The sequence below is a fragment of the Phalacrocorax carbo genome, chromosome 4 (assembly GCF_963921805.1).
Source record: "Phalacrocorax carbo chromosome 4, bPhaCar2.1, whole genome shotgun sequence".
NCBI lineage: Eukaryota > Metazoa > Chordata > Aves > Suliformes > Phalacrocoracidae > Phalacrocorax > Phalacrocorax carbo.
In genome coordinates, this window is record NC_087516.1 from 37,723,513 (window position 1) to 37,746,387 (window position 22,875).

Here is a 22,875-nt window from a genome sequence, read left to right on the forward strand (position 1 = left end):
CGGTATGTTTAATTTTAGCAGAACACTAGCATGCTTGTACAAGCCTATGTAAATAAATCAATGCTTCTAGCAGAAGAGAGCAAAGCAAAAGGATTTAGACATCAAGAAGGAAGGGTGAATACGATCTCAAACAGCAGAGAAAATGGAGGTTGAAAGAACCAGCTGCAATCACCAGACACTGAAGTTAAGCAGCAACAGCCTATAGCTTGCTCGTGGTTTTACAGACGCTTTACAGAATACTGAAAAATGGTGTTCTCACTTTACTATTACCAAGACATCTCTGCTGAATTTTTTCCTGCCCTCCCTCTTTTAGGAACCAAGGGCACCACTACCATACCAACATTTGTTTGTGTGCTTGTTGGTCCTGTCACAATATCCTAGATTTCTTAACACACACTGCATAATTTAGACATATTCTTAATGTAACAATTTATCGGAGAATTTAAGATTTCATTAGAAAATAAAAACCACAGATACCCTTCACAAAGATAAAGATGATCTCAAAGGCCCAAAACCTACACACAAATTCAACTTTCACGTGCTCCACTTCAATTCTGTCCCATCCATTCCTACCCATCATACAGCCTCCATGTGTAAAACATCTTGACACTGTCCATCCCTTCACATCATTTAGCTCTCAAATCAGCTTCCTACCAGAAATGTCTTATAAGTATATAAATGTTTTAGGACATGACAATTATGAGAAGTATCTTGCCTCCCCCTCATGTAAAACTTCTCATCAGATGGCACAAACAAAAAGATGACAGAATGGAATAGCAAGGGAAAGGGGCTAGCATTTAAGCAATTTTATAAGCAGCACAGTTGATTATCCCTAGTTTGCTACAGCTATCTCTAGTCTTTTCTTCTCTCTCCATATGGCTTATGTTATAGGGAACTGTTAAGGTGTCTCCCCTCTACCAAGCCACCTGGACTCATAAACATTATGGGAACTCAGTGCCTTTGGAAATCTTTTTCTGACTCTCATGTTTGTTTGAAATTGGCTAAGAGGTTCAAATTATTACAGCAGGACTGATGCACACATGGTAGGATCATGTAATTGTGTTTCTTAAGAAAACCCTACTAAAAATACAGAAGAAAGTAACAGCTCAGGGAATAATACAGTAGATGAATAAAGGAAAAAAGAGTAGATATCTGAGAAGCCAAACATCATACAGAATGAAAAAAATAAGGACGAATAGGAAGAGAGAACACAAAAATATGAGAACAGCAGCAATCACTTAACTGCTTCAGTTACACCTATGCATTCTGTGTGCATATGCTTCCTATGTTTTATCACATTTCACTGAAAAACATTCTGGTTTTGTCTGAGCAGAAGACAGACATCTAACTATTGAATAAACAGGAAAGTTAATAAAGCAGATATTCTCAAAAAATTTTATGCATCAATGCACTTGTGTAACAATCTTTTAAATATGATCACGATCCCCTTCTTATTCAAGATTTTCATCAACTTGGTTCACCTTAAGTTATTTGCAGCCAGAAACCACAAGGGGCATGCTACCTTAACTTTAATTTTCTAAAAAATGTTTACTTTCTTCCAGATGGCAAGATTAAATTACATAAACACTGTCAGCAAGTTGAATCCTCAAATGTATTCATTTCCACCACAGAAGCTTCAAAACCATCTATAATTTTGTTACTGATGTTCGGAAACAGCTGTAGCTGACATGGCTGTGTGGTGTATATGTCAGCATTAAAGGATTAAACATTCTTAACCCCCAATGGAACAAACCTGCTCTATTAGCAAGACATAGTGTAAGGTACGTCAGAGACTATTACTACAATAGAGATGTCATACTAGTTCATTGATAAACAAAAAGGTTAAAGATGCTGTATTTGGCTTCCCTCTGGAGAAATGCTGGGGGAGGGCTAGAATTTAAGACATACTGGTATTTTTAAATATCACATAGTTTGAGGAACATATTAAGGCTACTTTCGTGGCTGTAGAAAAATCTTTTTACATAATTTTATGCAATCTTAAAATAATGACATCGTGCCGTTTACAATACAAACTTCAAAAACTAAAAATACCTTTTATGTTCCATTTTCTGTGTGTGCTGATATAAAAACAGATTTTGTACAAGTGATGTATTGTATGAATAAATCGAAGTGCACACTTATGAATACTCTTCCTTGGGAAGGGTCCTTGATATGACTGACTGCCCCAGGTACATTACTGAAACAAAGAACTGTGCTGATAGGAGTTGTAGCTCCTGATATCTTCACCTAAGTCAGAAAGGTCAAAGGCCAGGAAGCAGTTGCAAAGCTGTCTACTTCAGCCTTGTGGTTAGAGGACTGATGAATGGAGCAACTTCTCACCCTTAGGAGAAAAAAAAAAAGCAGTCTCATACAGTTAGGAAGGAAGGTTTGCTATTTTTCTACTTTGCTATTCTGTATCTACTTTCCAGCTTCAATTATGAATGGAATGAAAGACAGCATCTTTATAAAATTATCTTATGTGGATTAAAGAAGTCAATAAGGCTGTGAGACTTTTTATAGACACGCTACATGTATACACTTTCTGTACCCTGAGCACATATACAAATCTCAAAGCCCTGTTCTACACACGTTCCTGGCCCTACTATTTCCTGGCATTTTCACATTAGGGTGAGTAGAAGATATTTATAAGTAATGTTGCAGCTCCCCTGTCCACATTTGTTTAAAAGAGTCTCCTTTAGAAAACGTGCCTGATCCTAAATTGTCCGCATCAACAGGTGCCTTCACTCCAGCTTGAATGGGAGCAGAGGTAGCTCCCATTCCTGTGGGAAAATGGGAAGTGGAAGAAAAACTGCATATGAGCAACATGATTCTTGGTACCTTATTGGACTGTGGTGGGTTGACCCTGACTGGACACTAGGTGCCCACCAAAGCCACTCTATCACTCCCCCTATTCAGCTGCGCAGGGGAGAGAAAATATAACAAGAGACTCATGGGTTAAGATATGGACAGGGAAAGACCATTTACCAATTACCGTCATGGGCAAAACAGACTGAACTTGGGAAAAATTAATTTAATTTATTGCCAATCAAATCAGAATGAAGACAAACAAAACCAAATCTTAAAAACACCTTCTGCCCACCCTTTCCTTCTTTGCAGGCTTGACTTTAATCCCGATATTCTCTACCTCCTCCCCACCAGCAGCACAGAGAGACAGGGAATGGGTGTTGTGGTCAGTTTATCACACATTGTCTCTGCCACCCCTTCCTCCTCAGGGGGAGGACTCCTCACACTCTTCCCCTGCTCCAGCGTGGGGCCTCCCGTGGGAGACAGCCCTCCACAAACTTCTCCAACATGGGTTCTTCCCACGAGCTGCAGCTCTTCACAAACTGCTCCAGCGTGGGTCCCTTCCACGGGGTGCAGTCCTTCAGGAACAGGCTGCTCCAGCATGGATCCCCCATGGGGTCACAAATCTTGCCAGCAAACCTGCTCCAGCGTGGGCTCCTCTCTCCATGGGGCCACAGGTCCTGCCAGGAGCCTGCTCCAGCGTGGACTTCCCACGGAGTCACAGCCTCCTTTGGGCATCCACCTGCTCCACCGTGGGGTCCTCCACGTGCTGCAGGTGGATGGATACCTGCTCCACCATGGACCTCCATGGGCTGCAAGGGGACAGCCTGCCTCACCAGGGTCTTCATCACAGCTGCAGGTGAATCTCTGCTCCTGTGCCTGGAGCACCTCCTCCCCCTCCTTCTTCACCGACCTTGGTGTCTGCAGAGCTGTTTCTCTCATATTCTCACTCCTCTCTCCAGCTGCAATTGTGCAGGGTCTTCCACCCCCACTTCTTAACTATGTTATCCCGGAGGCACTACCACCATTGCTGATGGGCTCAGTCTTGGCCAGCTGCGGATCCATCTCTGAGCCGGCTGGCATTGACTCTATCAGTCACTGGGAAAGCTTCCAACAGCTTCTCACAGAAGCCACCCCGGAGCATCCCTGCTACCAATACCTTGCCATGCAAACCCAATACATGGCAATTCTGTGAACTCTTGCAAAAATTAGATGATGAATTAGGGCTGCCCTAGAGAGTTCAACATTTCAGCAGACCACATGGAAAGCTCATTGGTCCTAGTGATATCAGAGATATTTTCTCCTTGCAGATGGCACAGCATTTTTTCCTCTTAAATATTTCCTGAGGTACATTTTAAATTCAACATGTTTTTTCATTAGACTTTCACATCTTCCCTTTTTCCGTTACTTTTCAATTCAGTTTTGGCTATTGCAAGAAACACTCTCCTGTTTGTCTGCTTCCACTCTCCACTGAACATTTCCAACCCCTTTCACAGGGCTGCATGATAGGGAAGAATAAGAGACTGACCTTTCCTCCCTTTCGAGCCCCACAGGCATTGCCATCCCACTTAATTCCACATCTAAATGAGATTTAAGATTTCATTTCCTCACTTCAACACATGAAGATCCAGGCTGTTCCTTTTGTCCCATCAATTTAGGGTATGCTCTGGCAGCAGACACTAAAAGCCGTATTCTGGGGCATTGAAATGAACATCGGCAGGAACAGACTGTTCCATCAATTTCGCCACCACTTTCCCACAGATGCAAGCTGTTCAGTGCCCTGCCATTGGGAGAAAGTTGTCCTGTGGCAAAATGCTATATAAAGTATAATAGCTATGATAAAAAAAAAAATTAATCTGCTGTATTTGAAATTTGGGGTGTTTTTTTCTTTGCACGTCTGACATATCACATCCAACTGGAACGCACAGTAACAATATGGAGGAAGAAATAGGATAGCAGAGTAGTGGAACAGGTATCTATAAAATTACTAGTTTTCTCTGTAAATGTTTATATGCTTATGTAATTGCTTGCATGCTATATGAGTAAGTAGAAATATTTTCTTAGTGACCTAATACTCTAAAAAGCTGGCGATTTACAAACACTAGCATTGTTTCTTTTCAAATCCAATATAACCCTATATCTGATATATTTCTGCAATCTAAGGTAAAAAATGATGTTTACACTAAGTGTTTTGAAACAGAAAAATGTAGACTCTGCAGAAGGCACCGGCAACGTGATTTACAAAGAAAACAGCATATAAAATGACCCCTGTATCAAAGTTAGAGCAGATGCACACTTGCAAGGTCACTCTACCATCGCTGTTCAGACTGGGTCAGCTTTTGAAGACATATTACTTCAAGCATGCTTCTTACCCTGACACAGACCTCGCAGGCATATGTCTACCTTCATACTAGACAGCTTAACTAAAGTGTCCCTATTGCTTAAGAAGGACACAGTATCCCTACACTGACAGTGCAATACTTACATGCGCAACAGCTATTTCAGTTGGCAGATACTCTCATGTTCAGACTTCTGCTGTTACTAGAACAATCAACTAGCCAGACACCTCGATTCCTCATCTCAGGAGGAAACCCTGCCATTTCACTAAAATCATGGGGACCTGGCTGCATCATTATGATTCACATGGATGTCAGCAGATAAAATCATCTGGTCCTCAAATCTGGCAAAGTCTGAAAAACCACCCAATATAATTGCTTCACATCAGTACAAGAACTGTACTACTTGTCCCGTGGCCCACTGCATTTATTAACCCCATGCCAACTGAGCAAGCTTTTACCTCTGTCCTGAACACACCCACTCCTTGCACAACAGCAGTAAGAAACTCCAACTCCAGTTCATCCTGTGGAGCGCAAAGCCCCTCTGGACACTTCAAAGTCTAAAACGAGAAATAACAACTACAATAGCGAGACAGGATCACTAGGTATCATGTGTTTTCCAGAAACATCTATTAAACATTTCAGCAACACTAAATGCTAAAAACCTCTACAGTCAGACAAACGTTCTATACATTACTTCAAAATAAGAAGTTCACATGGAAATGAGAAAGCAGTAAAAAAATTACACCTAAAAAATGGAGAAAATAATAAAACTGGCATTGAGCCAGAGTAGCTTACAAAAGTTAAGCTGAAAGAGCCACAAAATAATCTAGCCATCCTGATGGACAAATCAAAACCAACCATCTCATATACGTACTGTAAATCATTAGTGATCATTAGAAGAAAGAGAAAGGCCATTTCTTAGAACTGAAATTTCATTTTTCTGACTCTTTTCTGGAGGAAAATGCATTCATTCCATTGCCTTCTGAACAATGACCCACAGACCGAAGCAATACACAAAGCTGTGGTTCATGATTCACAGTTCATCGTGGGTAAATGATTCTCCTCTTAAAGGAAGCTTAAGAATCTGACTTCTCAAATATTACTTTTCCAAGTTGCTCGAAGGACACTGCATAACTGAAATTATAGGAAAGGTGATGGATGAAACATGCTGCCTGTTAAAGTAAGCTGTACTTAATCTCACAAAGCACAGGAGACTTTGGAGACTAAATGTTTTAAGCACTAAATGAGTATGCCTTTTTCATCTCTGTTGTATGTTTAGAAAGTTCTCAGACAACAACGAATGCATCACTCGATGGGGAATTCTCAAAAGAGGTTTTTCTCTCGTGGAACAATAATCCCTCCTGGTGAGCTGCATCCTCCATCCCTAGCCTTTTCACACGGATGGGGTGGGGGAGGAATAACAGATGCAGATTATGGACCTGAAGATGCCGAGTGCAGCACACGATCCTCCCCAGCTCCAGGGGAGTACAACTCAATCAGGAGCTCAAATGCCTCCATCCAGCCTCTTTCACCCCAGCACAGCTCAGCCACTGTTTGAAACCAGGTTAACATTAACTAATCCAGTGAATAAACTGGTAAGAAAGGGTAGAGACCAGTTAGGACTCAACAATACACGTGCAGACTAGAACAACACCTGCTCCATCTAGGTTCACAAGACAGAAAGGAGGAAAATTCCAGATAGATCCTTGTTTTACTAGACAAGACTGTTTTAGTCTTCATTTGAATAGGTAACTCAGACTGGCTTATGGGTGGAACACACTGCTCTGCATCATTATCTTTTCTTTCAATGCTCCCTTACAGAGAAGCATGCTCAGGATTCAAATATTGTTGGTACCTTTACCTTTCTAATGCTTTCTTTCCTTAATAACTACCTCATCTGTGAGACAAGATCAAAATTCTCTTAAATTGCAACTATAAATAGAAAAGTAAGCCTGTGATCCATAAACGGAACCTAAGAAAATCTTCAAAAAATTAATAAAAGTTAATTATTTCTTACTACTACTAGATTCTAAGTCATATAGAAATACATTCATATTGTTGTTAATGAACATTTTTATACTTTTGAGGGAATGGGGGGAGATAAAGTTTAATTTTATACCCATTTTAACTGTGATCTATACAAATCCGTGAAGTCAACTACCTAATAACAGTTCTGTAGCACCAAAACAACAGACTTCTATTACCCAAATAAAAGGATGTTCTCAGTCAGTGACTAGATACAAAACATTCACCTCAATGACTTTTTCATCTTTGGTTAATAGCTTTATAGGTAGGATGCAACTAAGAAAAAAAGGCAATAAATCCACATTCAGAAGACGCACTGTGCACCTTCATGGTAACAATTTTGAGGCTACTTAAATTAAGGCCATGTCTGTGCTACCACGTGCACTTCAAAATATTCACTTTTTTCACTGATAGCAGCAGCAAGAAACTCACAGTATTAATATGTGTGAGCTGCCGAGACTGTCACCTAAAAATGTTAACAACATGGTTAGTCAGCACCTTCAAATATAGCCAGCAAAGCTTTGCAAGGAAATTTAATCATACTGGAATTAGGAAGCAGCAGTGGTGGGGGATTTTCAAACCAAAGGAATTGAATGAAAATGTCTTCTGCCTTGAAGCATGGCCATATTTGAAGACAAGCAACTCAAAACCACAGCTTAACACATTATCTTTATTCTATACAGAAGCATGTGTGACTGCTTCCAGAAAACTGTAAGATAAATTAATGCACCAAGTCAAAATTACGGGCAAGCCAAAAATAAGCCTATAAAGAATATGAACTATCTTCCATACAGCCTAATTAGGAGTCAGATTATATGAGGGCTCTACTCTAAGTTCTTATAGTCCTATGAGCAAATCATCTTTCACTGCTTCAGTGTTCAGGTCTGTAAAATAAGGGTAAACTTCACAGGTTTTATCACACCTAATAAACTCAGCTGGTGACTTTTATTCATGAACTACTGAAAAGGGTTTGTAGTGACAGTGGTGTTTCAACCTGTAATGACAGCAGTCGTTCTGCTCTTGCTGGGGAGAGACAAGCACACACACATTTAGAGGGCGAGCCCAGGATACCCATGCATACAAGAAGAATCTGCTGAATTACATCAGAAACACTGTGCTGCTGCCAACATAACAAATCAGAATTTTTTGTTTTTGTAATCTACTATATTTCATTTTTGAGCTGTTTACTTCACATTATTTTCATTTTATATTTCTTCCCTTTGCATGTGCAAAACCATGTGATCCAGGACCACAATCTGACCCAAAGCTTAAACAGGCAACCGTTCCTCCAGAGAGAAAGACAACAAAGATCCAAAAAGGGACGAGCACACTTAAACTTGGATTTGGGCTAGGAAGTGGGTAACATCCCTTACAAGCAGAAAGTGCCCACATTTTGCCTGTCCTAGCTTTTTAATATATATGCATTCATGTTGTAGTTACATGCTCACTTTAATCCCACATAATCCCTTTAAAAAAAAATGCATTCCCAGCCTTCTTAGCAATTTCTTATTCCCAGCTTCGTCTACCGATTCCTCCTCTTGCGTGCCAGCACTAGCAATTGTACTGTGGCACCAAGAGACAGTTCACAAACGGAGCTAGCAAAGACCAACCCAAAAAAAGGAAAAGGAAAATTAATTTGGGGGCAGGGGGATATAATCTTTCAGACAGATAAATTCTGGCTCTGCCCAAAGGCATACGAGTACTCATGTCAGCACCAGAGCAGTGGCAGGAATGAAGGAAAAGGACATCTCTGGCAGATTAAAGGAAGCTCTAAGATTTCCCCTTCTCAGATGCATGCCCTAAGCATCAGGCTGCAATGACTCATCCCCCCTTCTTTGCTCTCTTCTGATCCAATGAATCTTTAAGTTCTTCATGGGAAGTAGAACAACTTCAACAGGAAAAATAAAAGCATCAGCATCCTAACCTATAGCTAAGCGATGATGACCTTCTCCAGGAAAAAACTGTAACTGAACTGTGCTGCCTCAAACCAGCAAGGCTGCACAAGGCATAACCGTAAGTCCATCAGAGGATGCAGAATTACCTGCTGTCACATCAGCTGGTACTAAAGTGTAGGGTTAAAGTGTAAAAAGCCCTGTGATCCCCTTATATATCCTTGTCTGGAAGGAGAAATAGGTGGGCAGAGGGAAAAGCTACATAAATAGCAGCATCTCCTCTTTTTGCAACCCTGAAGCCCAGCTCTAAACGATCAGCAAAGACTTCCGGGAAAGCTGCATTATGAAATATGGTTCTCCTTCGGGTTTGTTTCTCAAACAAAACAATCAATTCCAGGTTACTCTTTCCTTGAAAACTTCTGAGAGGCACAAACCACCAACTCAAGCATTGAGACTATACTGACATCTGGTTTTGGGGGTTTTTTGTTTGTTTGGGGTTTTTTTGTTTATTTTAAAAAAAAAACTTGAACACAGAAAAGCATGGTCTAGAGAAATCAGCCCTCTTATGTTATCTGTAAACAAGCACTGATTGCTGTGACATCCCTTCTGCTGATGGTTGAACTCCTGGAGAATGACTGCAATTCAATTACAGAGCAAGGGAATCTTAGTACCAATGCTTTTCCTTCTATAAACCAGTACACATTAAAAAAAAACCTAACTCATGTGACCCTACTGTATGCATGTACACAGTTATTGGAGGGGAAAAAAAAAAGAAAAAAGGCAGTCTTGTATTTCAATTTCCTCTCTTTTATTTATAGTTTCTCTTGGTTAGCCTAGTCCCAAAAGTTTTCTGCTGTGATGTGGAATGTTAAACAAAGCAATTCACAGAGAGGAAAAATATAAGTTGTAAACCCATTTCTAGGAACTCCTTTGCTCCTGTAGGTGTTTCTAATTTAATAAGTCAGGAAAAGTGTAGGTGGTGTGCTACTCCCTTTCTTAAAAGAATAAACTGAAAAGGCAGTCCTATCCTCCTTATGTTCCTGCCCTGCACTCAGCACTATGCTGTGGTTGCCCACTGAACTGGATCAGTGAGCTGACTACCAACCTGGCGAAAAAAATAAATAAAAATAACTAAATAAAAAGACTCTCAGTGGTTATTTTTCAACTGTACCACTGCTCTGAATTCAGTATATGGCCAAGCAAACAGCTGAGCTTATACAAGGGGGAAGGCAACAGAGCGGAAGACAGGCTGTAAAGGGTGCAGGATGGCAATTTCTTATTTTTAAAGGCAGTACTGGCAGATTATGAAAGCTTAAAATGTTAATCAAACCAAAGCCTTACTGTTTTTTAAGACAGTTATGAACCACCATAGAGGAGACGAAAGAACAAGCAGTTCCTGCGCTTGTCACACAAAAATCATATAACCCATCTTCTGGAAGTAGAAATTTATATCTAACAGTCGTTTTCTGCCATCAGGGAGAAATATAGCAGGGCTGAGTGAAACAGTCATGAGAATGGCACCATAAAGGAGGAAGAAAAAATATTAAGACCAAGCTTTCAGAATCCCTAGTCCTTTTGATTTGTAGGATATGAAATTCAACGAAATATGTTGGTAATGTGATGAGGAAAAGTCTACAGACATTGTCTACTTACACTTTTGAAAATATCGATGAGCAAGAAGAGTTTTAGTAGTTAAATGCACTTAACCTGATTTTTGTACATTTTGCTAATTTTAAATTATTTTAATTGCATGTAGCAAAAATATTTAAAATAGCACCAGATACAGTGCTTATCAGTTAATCTGTTTATAATGAAATCATATATAAACATTTTTTCCCCTGAAACAATACCAATCTAAGCCAGAGCTTAAAAGTATATATATATAAAATCTTCTACATATTTGCAGTAATATTTATTTCTAGTGTGCAGTTCATGTATGTTAATGTAGAAGTCAAGGTCTTATTTAGACCTGCTGACAATATCCAACCTACAAACTGATGATGAAACAACAGTTTGGAAATATCTATAATGCGATTTTGGTTATAATGTTAAAAAAAATAAAGCAAAACTGAAAATAATTGGTTTAGTTCCAATTAAAGAAACCCTTAACATCCACAGTATTTTTACAATGCCCACATAGCTGTTGATGCAGTTTTGGTTGAGGCACTATATATGAAACCCAGTCTGTTTAGCTTAGATCACTAAACTGAGCCTACGCTTTAGGCACCTCACAAAGCAGCACTACTGCAGTATGTGTCCAACTTTCAAAGCAATGGAGAGAAGGTCGTGACATACCTTAAAGACCTTCACAAAGATAGCCCATTTGGGTGCCTAACCTCAGGCAGACAAGGTCCCTTGTAGGCCGTTTCATTTATTTTCCTCCATTGAGTGGGTATGAAACTGAAGCACTGCAGAGAAAGTGCTTCATAAGGCACCTGCCTTTAGGTTTCAGTTAACTGCTTGCGCTCAGAGGACTACAGCTCACACCACTTCCAGTTGAGGTACCTAACTGCAGTTCAGTTCCGTGTTAAGCAAATGCTTTAAAGTCTATCTATAGATTGTGTTTTTATATCAATGTGATATCTGGTGATGTAGCTTTTGCTTAGGTGCTATGTGCTATGTGTAAGCTGAGTCTCTTCACATCCAAAAAGTTGGTGGTTAGCGAATATTTTTTTTAATTATTTATTTTATTAATGTTAAAAAACAGCATTGTAGCTTGTTACTTTTGTCCATCTGTAACAAACCACAAAAAAAACAACTGTAGAAAAAGACTACAGATTTGAGATTCTCATATCAAGTCAGTTAATATCTTTAATGCAGTCTCATAATAAAAACTTCAACAAAATGCTGTTAATCTGGGTTCCATACATGATGTTGCCCATAAACAGTAACGCTAACTATTGAGCACTTAGTATAAACCAGTAAACTTAAATTCTGTCAGGTTAATATTGTGTAATAAGTAGCAGGCGTGTGTACTAAAATCAAGTTTTTTCTTTCTTACCATTTGAATTTTATCAAGTTTCTAGTGCAGGGCAACTTACTACACCTAATAATGATTCTAGAGGTTGAAACAAGTGCTGAAAAGAGACTTTTTAATACAGTTTTTTGGTGATTAACATTAAAAAAAGAGCTAACTTCCAAAGGTTAAATAGCTCTTTTCAAGAAATACCTTAAAGTTTCTAACATAGAGGGTCCTCATTGTGCTTGTCCACTCCCACAAATCCTCTTGATGAGTTTACAGGAACTATCATTTTAATTCTGAGCCCATTCAACCAAGCTATTCTTGCAAGTGTAGTAAACGGAATTAGCATTGGCACCACTAAACTCAGATATGATGCCCAACTAGTAAACTTGAACATCCCTGAGAAGGATTGCAAGAGTGCAATCAGGAGGCATGGAATAGCAGAATAATTTAGGCTGGAAAGGACCTCTGGAGGTCATCTTGTCCAAAACCCTGCTTAAAGCAGGTCTACTTAAATCAGGTCTGTGCTAGTAAAAAGTCTTAACCTCTAAATCAGGAAGCTCGAAGCAAAGCACTTACTGGGAACAGGCCCAAGAACATATCCCTAGTCTTAACTGCAGAACTATGCTCAAGAATTGTTTGGGGAACATGAGTCAGTACAGATCAAAACACTATAAGGATGTTCTTTAAGAGTTAAGCGATACAGATGATTTTGTCCCAGCATGTGGGAAAGTTACAACACAGTGTTTAATGCAGTAGTATAGGCACAACCTCATCGTGCACCCACTTGGACAAGTGTGCTCTTTTGTGTGGTCCAACAAACAAACAGTCACTGGACATGCTTATTGGAAATGCTGGGGGTGGGGTATGGAAATTACCTTAAATACATTTAACAATAAGGTTTGACTGAGCAGCAGAGTGCAGTCAGACCACTCAGTGCTTTATGGTCTCTCCGTAAAAACTGAATGGTCCATCGAATCATTTCTAGTCAAGTATTTACTAGAAAAATGCAATGCAAAGGTAGACTTATATCAAAGGTCATGGGCAGAGCGTGTAATCCCACATCAAGAAAAAAAGAAGAAAAAACATGCTGATTATTCTCAAACTCTCCTCATCTTAGACTATCCTCTGAAAGCAATGAGCCTAAGCCTGTATTCCACTGATCACAGGCACAATGCTTATTCACTACACAATCTCATTGAAGTCCCTGGAACTACCAACTGAACAGATTATTTAGAGATTTGCAGAATTAGACTCAAGCACATCAAAACAACCCAGTTTCCTACTTCTGCCGTAAACTCACACTTAAGAATTCAGAAGCTGAGGTCAAGAAAATCTGAATGCCCTCTAATTCACATGATAAAAACACAGTACTTGTAATTTAAGAAGAAAAACCAAGGTACTCAGAGGTTAAAAAAAAGTAAATAAAATGTAGTCTTGTGTTTTCTGCTTTCTTTGAAAAATAAGGCTTTCAAATGAAAAATCAAGATGATTCTACTGGCATTTTAACTCTCCCTGGATAAATAAAATCTGATGCAGTAACGATAACAGCAAAGCAACCAACACAAAAGTTTGCATCAAATATGTAAATACAAAATATTCTGCCCTAGATTGTTGAATGAATGTCACGTCGCCATTTTGACCAAAAGATTTGTTACTTCACACCTCAGGAATTCTACCTCCTGATGACAAAGTATTATGGGAAGAACAGGTGGGGTACATCACCATTCACATCCCTTTTTAATGACAATGCTTAAAATCTGTAACAGTGTTAAAACATCCTGTTTAAAAAAAAAAAACAAAAAACCAACTTATGTAAAACACTAGAATATATCAAATTTCTATTACTAATTCTGCACTGAATAAGTGAGAGTTGACTTATGCAGCTAATATTAAATTTAGAAGTTAAATACATGTCCATATTGTATGCAGCCTAGCTGGAATTCACTAGATTAAACATACTAATTAATTTGGTCATGGTGTGTTTTGTATTATAATTCAGCATTTATTTATGAGGCCCACATATTCAGTTTACTGAATTTAATGACTGCACTGTTCTTAAACATATCATTAGAAGTGCTAACATTTTGTATCATTAACCCTGTATCATTCCACAATTAACATGAGATGATAGAAAGAATAATACAAGCAGCTATGCATTTTTATGCCACTTAAAACATTTCTAAAGGTAATTATAACTATTACATGCTAAGTAAGAGTTGACATTCCATTTTCACTCTAAGATAGTCTTCACTCAAGAGAGAAAATAAAACCCCAGCTTTCCTGATCACTTCTTACTTTTAAGGTTCCTGTAGAGCAGTCATTCATTGATGTATTTCTGGGTTATCATACATTTAGATAGACTGCTACCTCTTATTGACTGCAAGAAATATGTGAAAGATGAAAACAGGCCACAAACATGAATATTTCATTACAACGTGGGTCTTGTTTTGTGGCCAAATAATACACAAATGACTGAAAAAACTTCCTGAAAAGTGACGAGCATTTCTACTCCCAGCATTCACTGAGATGTCACTATGAGCCTCAGACCTCAAGTATTTCAGGGATTTGTCGGCACCTCCCAGCATATTGGCCTCTGCTGAAATCACACACTTCCACAATTGTCAGACAAACTGCAGGGAAGGGGGGAAATCCTCCTACAATTTTGTACTGTAGTGCTTACTAAGTCAAACCGTATTGAAGGGTCAACACACGCACACACATCTGGGTTTTTTTTTCAGCTGCCAGGAAAGCTTTTCATTCATCTTCCAGCAATTTATGTCAAAATCAAAATATTACTTTTGAAGACTACACAGTTAAAAATGGGTGGGTGGGCGGGCGTGTGCATATTACCATTGCAAGCAGCAAAGCAAGGTACGAAAAGGAATCCTTCCTACCATCTATACAGTCTCCCTCACACACAATGTCATCTCTTAAATAAGGCCCAAAACAAAAATAAGGAACTATAATGCTAAAGGGTTCTCTGTTGCCCGAAGTCTGAATTTTCTAACTACTTATGAATGAAAGAAAATCAAATTTAAAGACTTAACATCTATCTGACTTACCAAAAGAAAGCTAGAAGTCCCCAGCATTCCCAGCATTTTTGTTTGATCTAAGCTCAGACAATCATTTGTGGAGACCCAGCTTTTCTCGAGTTACACCATTACTTTAAAAACATGTTTCTGCCTTCTGAAATGGGAACAACAGTGAGCAAACGGCAGTTTAGGAACTGCTACCTGTATGTTAAGACTTCCAGCAATTTTGCCTTTGCTGCTAAAGCAACACGCAAACACTCACAACTTGTAATCAAAATTTCAACCAGTTCATTTGTTGGAATGAATATCAAGTCGTTCCTCAGTTCCAGCTGCATAGGTTCGGACAATGCCACTCAACCTTTTGACACTGAAATCAAGAATACCTCTTAAGGGGAGTAGGGAGACATAAAAAACTTTATCTGTTCAGTAGTGTGAATAAAGGTCTTTTCAAGAAAAAATATTTTATAACAACACAGATTATTTTCTGCTGTGCCAAGTTCACTAACAATGTTGGTTTTTTTTTCTTTTAAAGGAAAATAATGTCTGAGCGCTGTCACGGTGCTTTTCAGGCGCACCAAAGCCTATTCAAATTAGCAATGTTTTTTATAACAGGGAAGACAAACAATTGACAAAAAAAGAAGAGTTAAAGTGAAATCTAAACTGAAAGTGTTTCATGAGCATAAGCCCTACGCTTCAACTGCAAGGTAAATGACAATGTCTTCCCTGAGGTGAGCAGAGCTGTGCTGGTTTGCTTTAGCTGGGCCTGGGCCTTCATACTCTCATTCATAAAAACAAAGCTACTCCACCTGCCCAAGCTTTCTGAACATATAGAGGGAAAATATTACCAATACAATCTGGCTTTAGATTTTTTGTTAGACAACTGTGATACTATTTACTTTTGTAAAGCTGCTCAGCACTCATTAGTCTCATAATCATTACATCATTAGGAAAATATTTTTAAATAAATGAACAATTTACTGTAATAAGTAACATTTGATATTTTTGTGTTAAAAGAGGTATTATTCCTCCTGTCATTAGATTACAAACTTCTTGAGGCAGGTGTCAGTCAGTTTATTTATGTGGCACTCTAAGCATAAAGTTTCGGTACTGTTTCTTTTAAAAGGTCAGACAAACGTTCAAAGAATTATAATGAGAATGGATGAGGCCTTTGAAGGACGATGCAGTCTTTCATTTGCTAATCTAAAGTACCACTTATTAGCAATGATGATTTCTTCAACCACTACACAGTCACCCACTCCATGACCCAGACAAAGTGTATCAAGGGCTTCTATGATTTAGGAAACTATTGTTGTATTATGGTAAGTCATGTGCTGATTACATTTTTTTCCCCTTTCAAAATTCTAACATGCAGCTTTCTATTACAATTCCTGCCAAGAAAAATTATTTGAAATATGTATTTCACCAGTTTTACCATTGACAGTTTTCTTAAGACACTAAAAATTGTCAAGACTCATATAAGGAAATAAGACACATTAGTTCCTCTATATGTTTGTTTAACTGCTGTCAAAAAAACTCTTAGAAATTCAACACAATGTTGGAAAATAACACCAACAGCACTACTGACTTCACTGTGACATGTTCCAAATTCCACAACAACAGCGCTTTTACGATATTTGTTGTTTTTCTGAACATTTTTCTATGTTGTTACAGGAAAAATTAACGTTGTAATATCTTAAGATTTTTGTAAGCTGCTATTTTACACTTCTGTAATTCAGATGCAAAAATACCGATGTATAGGTTAAATCTTGATTTTAAAAGGTTTATAGAATATAGATTTCAGACTGCCATTATAGAAAGATATTCTTCTCCTTTTTAAAATAAACTACTTCAAAGAGTAAACAAAGTTGGAAAACCTGGTTTGCACTAAAAATTTCGGCAATCATTTCAGTGTTTTGCGGGGGAAGGGGGATTAAACAACAGAGAAACAGAGACTCTATTACTACATAATGATAATCCATAGCCAACACATTAGGATTCTCGTTTTAAACATTTACAAGAAGCATGTTAAAAAATAAAAAACAGGAAAGTCAACAAAAACAATCTAACTTTGTCTTTTCTCATATTGAAAACTGCTTTGTTTTCTTTTGTACGTGTATATTGCATTTGCATTCATGAAAGCCTACTGTAAAACTAAGCCAAAGTTGCTGCTATAACCTATACAGCACATTTAATATATAAAAAACAAATTTTAACACGAAGAGATACTACAGACCCACAGTGCTGTAGTACATAGCAATCCAGGTAATTTGCTGATTTCAGTGGATTTACAGGGTATGACTATCAGTGCTGAATTTAGTACAACACTTTCCAATTTCTAGTTTGCTCCTTTGCTTTCTGTATTTCTATGCACTAATGTTTACAATTAAGTTTGTGTCTGCAAAAAATTACACATCAAATATCAACAACCTCGATCTGTTACACAGGAGCAAGTGGCAAAATTTAAAATAATAAGTTCAAGCCTAGCTGACCTAATATGTCGGATATCAGTCTAAATTAGAAAAGCATACCCACTCCTTTGCAAGACCCGTGGTGTATATCAGCATGAAACAGTTCCAGGATTAAACTACTTTTCTATCTTGTGTCATCCAAGAACCACTTTTGCATAAAAAGTATTTTACAAAAGAAGTAAATATACTGTAGGATGAAAGTACATATCATGCGGACAGACCTCCATCTAAGAAGTTGTTCAGCGATACAGTGGGTGTTGTGTTCTCTATTTCATTATAGAGCTTATTCCCTTTTTATTAGTTCGGTAGTGGCTATTCTGGTTATGGTATTAAAATGAACCTGTACTGACAACGCTTCTTACACAGCAAAAGACTGAGCTATGTGGTGTGGAGCCCTTCAGCCTGGTATTCATAAACATTTTGTCTTTTTATTAGCTTCTGATCCACATAAGACCAGAAATATTTTTATACAATGCTTCAGCTGTAACATTATGTGTATCATTTACACACACACTTAAACTAGAAGACTCATGTAATTAGTTCAATACGCAAACTTAAAGAAACCTACTGAATGCAGTTAGCATGTCTTGCAAGAAATACATAAATAACTACAATTTAGATTGAAATCACTATCCTGACAACAGGTGCACATACATAAATCTCCTCTGAATTGCGGTTACTGTTTTCAGGTTTTTAATTTTTATTTATTTTTTTTTTTTTAGTTTTGGCTCTTACTTATTTTTATCTCATAATCAAAAAATCAGTTTTTCCTGAACTTTAAATATTTATGTATCACACAGAGCATGAAACGGTGGTGAAGCTGAGACCAGAAGGTGCACAGAGGGAACGTGCAAATATTTCAGTAGGTGTCGAAACAAGCACTATCCTTGCTACTTATGAAAAAGACAAAAAGAATTAGCATGTCTTTCATTATCTATGCAGGCAATATGCAGTAGATGTACCCCTTGTCACGGGAAACTAGCCGCGTGAGTTTTGATTTCAAACAGTAAAGCTATTCTTCAAAATACTCTAGAAGATATGCATTGTTACAGTACGTAGCGATGCACAAAGACACTATCTGTGCATCATACCTGTCATCCTAGACTACATGAACACCAATGCCATAGTTAAAGGAACACCATTCAATATAGGTGTAGTGGGGTTTATTGGTTTGGGGGGTTTTTTCTTCGAAAAAGCACACCATTTTTTTCTAACTACTCTGTCAAGCTCCAGTCAGGCCACAGAAAGGGCACCTGAGTCGCCTGACCCTGTACTCAAAACTCTTGGAAGCCATAACACTTGTTTTGAAACAAATCGCCTCTGGAGATAGAGCAGGCTTGCTATCAATCACTAACAAGTTAATTCCACATAATAAGGCAGGTTTGGATGCAGACTGATACATTGTGAAATGCTGTATCTAAAATTGATTAGAACAGCACTCAAAATGAATGCAGCCCTCCAAACCACTTCTTTGCTCAGAAACATTAATCTCAATTATAAGGAGAGCTTCATAATGGTAATGCTTGGTATGAAAAAGTATGAAATAAATCAGGTTTTATAAGACACAGCAATTAATCAGTTTTAGAACTAAGAGAAGGAAAGGTTGTTAAAGCGGCACATTTTTACAACGGTACTCTTTAAAGCCTCTGTAATCTCTGAAAAATTAAATGTTTAGGGTTTTGTTTTGATTGCTCAGCTGACAGCGTGGATTCCTACCCTAACTTTGGGTTTTGCTTAGTAAAAGCAGCTATTGTGGGCTGATTTGTAACTTTAAATCTAGTTTCTATTACTAAATCCTTTCTTCCCTTTTCCATTTGAACAGAGAATAATTACTCCTGGCTCAAAGAGATTTGACTGAAGTACCAGTCTTAACTTGCTAACTGGATTATGTGTGTTATTCTGGATTTTGTTCCTGCAATAAATATTAATCAAGAGAATCTTCTTAGCGTGGTCAAGTATTTCTTCTGCTGAACAATATCTTGCATCTGAGTGTTCACTCATATAAACTCATTTCACTTTTTAATCTCTCGTACGCATCTAATACTTCAGTACTATTGGCGTTTTTCCCTCCCCTAATTTACCAGATCATTGCAAATAACCCAGCAAGTTCATAGCGGCAAAGCTATGAATTGTAAAATAATATTGTTTTTCTCAATCTATTGTATTTTCCCCAAATTTAAATATTTTTCATATGTATTCATGCCCATATAGGGCCCATTCTTCCCAACTATTCTCACATTACATCGAAGTACACTTTATGAAAACCTTTCCTTACATACAATATTAAGCCCATCTCCTAAATACGAATGCATTAATAATTCTGAACAGCACTTGGATTATTTTGGAAGGGAAGAGCAGCTGTATTTTTCAATCAGAGAGTGTCTTTAAGTGTTCTACAATTAACTCATCTGCAAGGTAACCGACCATGGTCGAGCAATGTTTATATTTCAATATGCTCTTTACCAGACTGAATTTTAGGATGTAATATCCACAGAGTATTACTGTAGCTCTTCATGCAAAGTATTTTGCATCATTCCGTTGAAGAAATGCATGTAAAACGCAGCAGGTAACAGCCAAATACAACAAAACGAGCATCCAGCTAAGAAGGATTAACATAAAGGACGAATGATATTTACGAAGTACAAAAATAAAACCGCTAAAAGTCTTCTTACACAAAATTATTTTAAGGCTAAAGATTTAGGTGACCCTAGAAATACGTAATATCTCACAGAAGTAGCTCCTATTAAAACTTTTAACTGTGCGAGCACATAAAGATGCCTTTTTGCGTGTTTTTATCTTGTTACATCACTTTGCTTTAAAGCAACTTCACAGCATAAAAACTTTTAAGCCCACGGACGGAACAGCGGACCTGCTTCCTACAGCCGCGTGAAGGAAAAAAACCCACCAGACGCCAGAGACGCCCCTCGCTTCACGAGGGAGACCGCCCCTCTCCCCCGAACCGCCGCGACACACAGCTTCCTCGGGCCGCCACGTGTTTTCGCGGCACGTAACGCAATTTTCACTGGAGTTCGCCGAACGGATCGCTGAAGGTGCGGCCCGCGACGGCTCTCCTCACGCCCGCTCCCTCGCGAGCGGCGCCGGTGAAGCCCCCGCAGCGCTCCCGGAGCCCGTCGCCGCCCGCAGCCGTTGGACCAGCGCGTGGCCGGCGGGCTGCGCGCGCGGAGGGAGCGCGAGCTCCGCGTAACGCCAAACAACTTCCAAACCCGCCATAAACTTACTGGGGCGAGCCGCCGCACCCGCGCCTTGCCCGCCGGACACCGACCGGTACGGACGCTTCCATGCGCCCTCCGAGAGCCACGAAGCCGACTCGGGAAAGCACCGAAATCGCGGCGGTGGCGAGTCCCGCCGCCGCCCCGCGCTGCCGGGAGCGCGCACACGCCCGCCGGGGGCGTGCACACGCCGCGCTTTGCGGGGGGGGCAGCGCTGCACCTCAGGGCGAGCGACCCCGCTCTCCCCCCCAGCCACCACCCCCCAGCAGCTGAGTTGCCGCCGAGGCCGCGCAGCGCTGCTGAAAGACTCAGGCCTCCCCCCCACCCCCAGCTCAATTCTCCGCGCCGCACCGCGGAGTTCCCAGCTCAAGTTGCGCCCCCGGCCCCTCCCTCCAGCGCCCCCGCAGCCCGACCTGGGGCCGCGCTCCGGCCGCAGACCCGCGGCTCCCACCTACCGCCCGGCGAAAGTCCGGCCGCCAGCGGTGCCACCGCAGGGGCTGGGGAGATAAGAGCGGGCCGCGGGAACCCTCCGCCGTCCTCCGCGCTCCGGCCTCCGGCCCGCTCGCTCACCCGGCCCCTCCGCCGCCGGGAGGGCAGCGGCCCCGGCTCCCCAGCCGCCCCCGCGGGAGCGCCCCACTTACCGCGGGCGGGCGGGCGCGCTGAGAGCCTCGCCGCCTCCGCGCCCCGGCAGCAGCGCGGGGGAGAGCGGCGCACGCCGGCACTTTGTCAGGCCGGGCGGGCGGGAGCGGAGGGCGGGCGGGAGCGGGGGGAGGGCCGGGGGCCGGCCGGGGGGGGGGGGAGGAAGGGGGGAGGGAGTTGCTGCCCGGGCCCCCCCGCCGCCAGGGCTAACGCGCCCCGCGGAGTTCGCTCTGCCCGCCTCCTCCCCCGGCGGGGCGGGCAAGGAGTTCAGTCCCTCTGGCCCGCGGGGCGGGGGGGGGGAGGAGAGCGAAGGTACGCGCACAGCGGCGCGCCGGGCGGGGGAGGGGCGCAGGGAGGAGCCGCCGCCGGCACCTACTTGCGCTGTAGCGCGGGGGGACCCGGCCCAGAGCCCCGCTGCTCCCCCCGGGACGGGACGGGCCCCGCCGGTTGCGTCGCCTCCGCCCCCCGCCACCCCACCCCGCCCCCCTCGCCGCCGTTGCTGCTGCCGCCGTTTCGCGTGGAGTGCCGTGGCGCGGCTCCCACGCTGAGCCCAATCAGTGCATCCACGACGGCGGCGGCGGTGATTTAGGGGTCATCCGCGAGCGGCACTTCAGGCTGATGAATGGCTCTTCGCAGCTTTTTGCCCTGATGAAGGTGCCTGCGTGCTCCTGATTGCAAACACTAATGAACTTACACGGCTTCATTACGCATCCCCTCCTCCCGGCGGAGGCAGAAAGCTTCCGTCCGCCGTAGTTTGTTTTCCGCAGGGACCTGTTTGTTTTTATGAAGGGAAGGGGGAGGATTTGGGGCAATACTCGGCGCCCCGCCGGGGCACCCCGTCCGCTGCCGGCAGCCGGGGCCGGCCGGCAGCCCCGCACCTAGGCAGGCCGGGGGTGCCGGGGGGTGCGGGGGGTGCTCCCCGCCCCGGCAGCCAGCCAGCCCCTCGCACGGGCAGCCGCAGCCCCCCGGCCTCGCCCCCGCTCCCCGGCAGTTTTCGGAGTTAGGCGGGAGCCGGAGCCGAGTGACCTGATTTACAGCTTAAACATCTGCTTCTGAAGCCGCTTCTCCCTCGCGTACAAAGGCGCTTCTGCTTATTTTTCTCCCTGACTCCTCAGCATCCTCTCGACTCAAAGTAGTAGCTGTAACTTCTCACACGCTGAGATGTTACCTATCCACCTCTCTAGGACCGCACTCTCTCTCTCTCTCTTTTTTTTTCTGGTCCCCCCCCCCCATTCCTTTATCCTTCACTTTCCAACTCAAAGGCGTTTCGCAGACGAGATGCGAAACGCGCGGGGAAGTTGGACGGCCGGGCAGCTTCGAACGTGGAGCTGGCGACCCGCCGAAGCACTGTTGATTTTCCAAACCTAAATTTATATGCCGTATCCCCGACTCTGTAATGAAAGATGCGCGACTATGTCACCTTAAACGCTCCCGAGGAAAACCCCTGTATTTCTGTGACCCGAAACGACTGGAAATACCC

At 41.5% G+C, this 22,875-nt stretch overlaps 1 protein-coding gene across 8 annotated transcripts in view; it reads right to left on the bottom strand.

Annotated features, from left to right (window-relative positions):
- Window positions 1–21,517, bottom strand: part of TENM3 (teneurin transmembrane protein 3) — a 416,596-nt gene extending 395,079 nt beyond the window's left edge. For all 8 annotated transcript variants that reach the window (XM_064449664.1, XM_064449667.1, XM_064449668.1 and 5 more), the window contains exon 1: window positions 21,398–21,517. The gene's annotated coding sequence lies outside the window, so the exon portion shown is untranslated. The remainder of the gene's footprint in view (window positions 1–21,397) is intronic.
- Window positions 21,518–22,875: the final 1,358 nt, after the last annotated feature.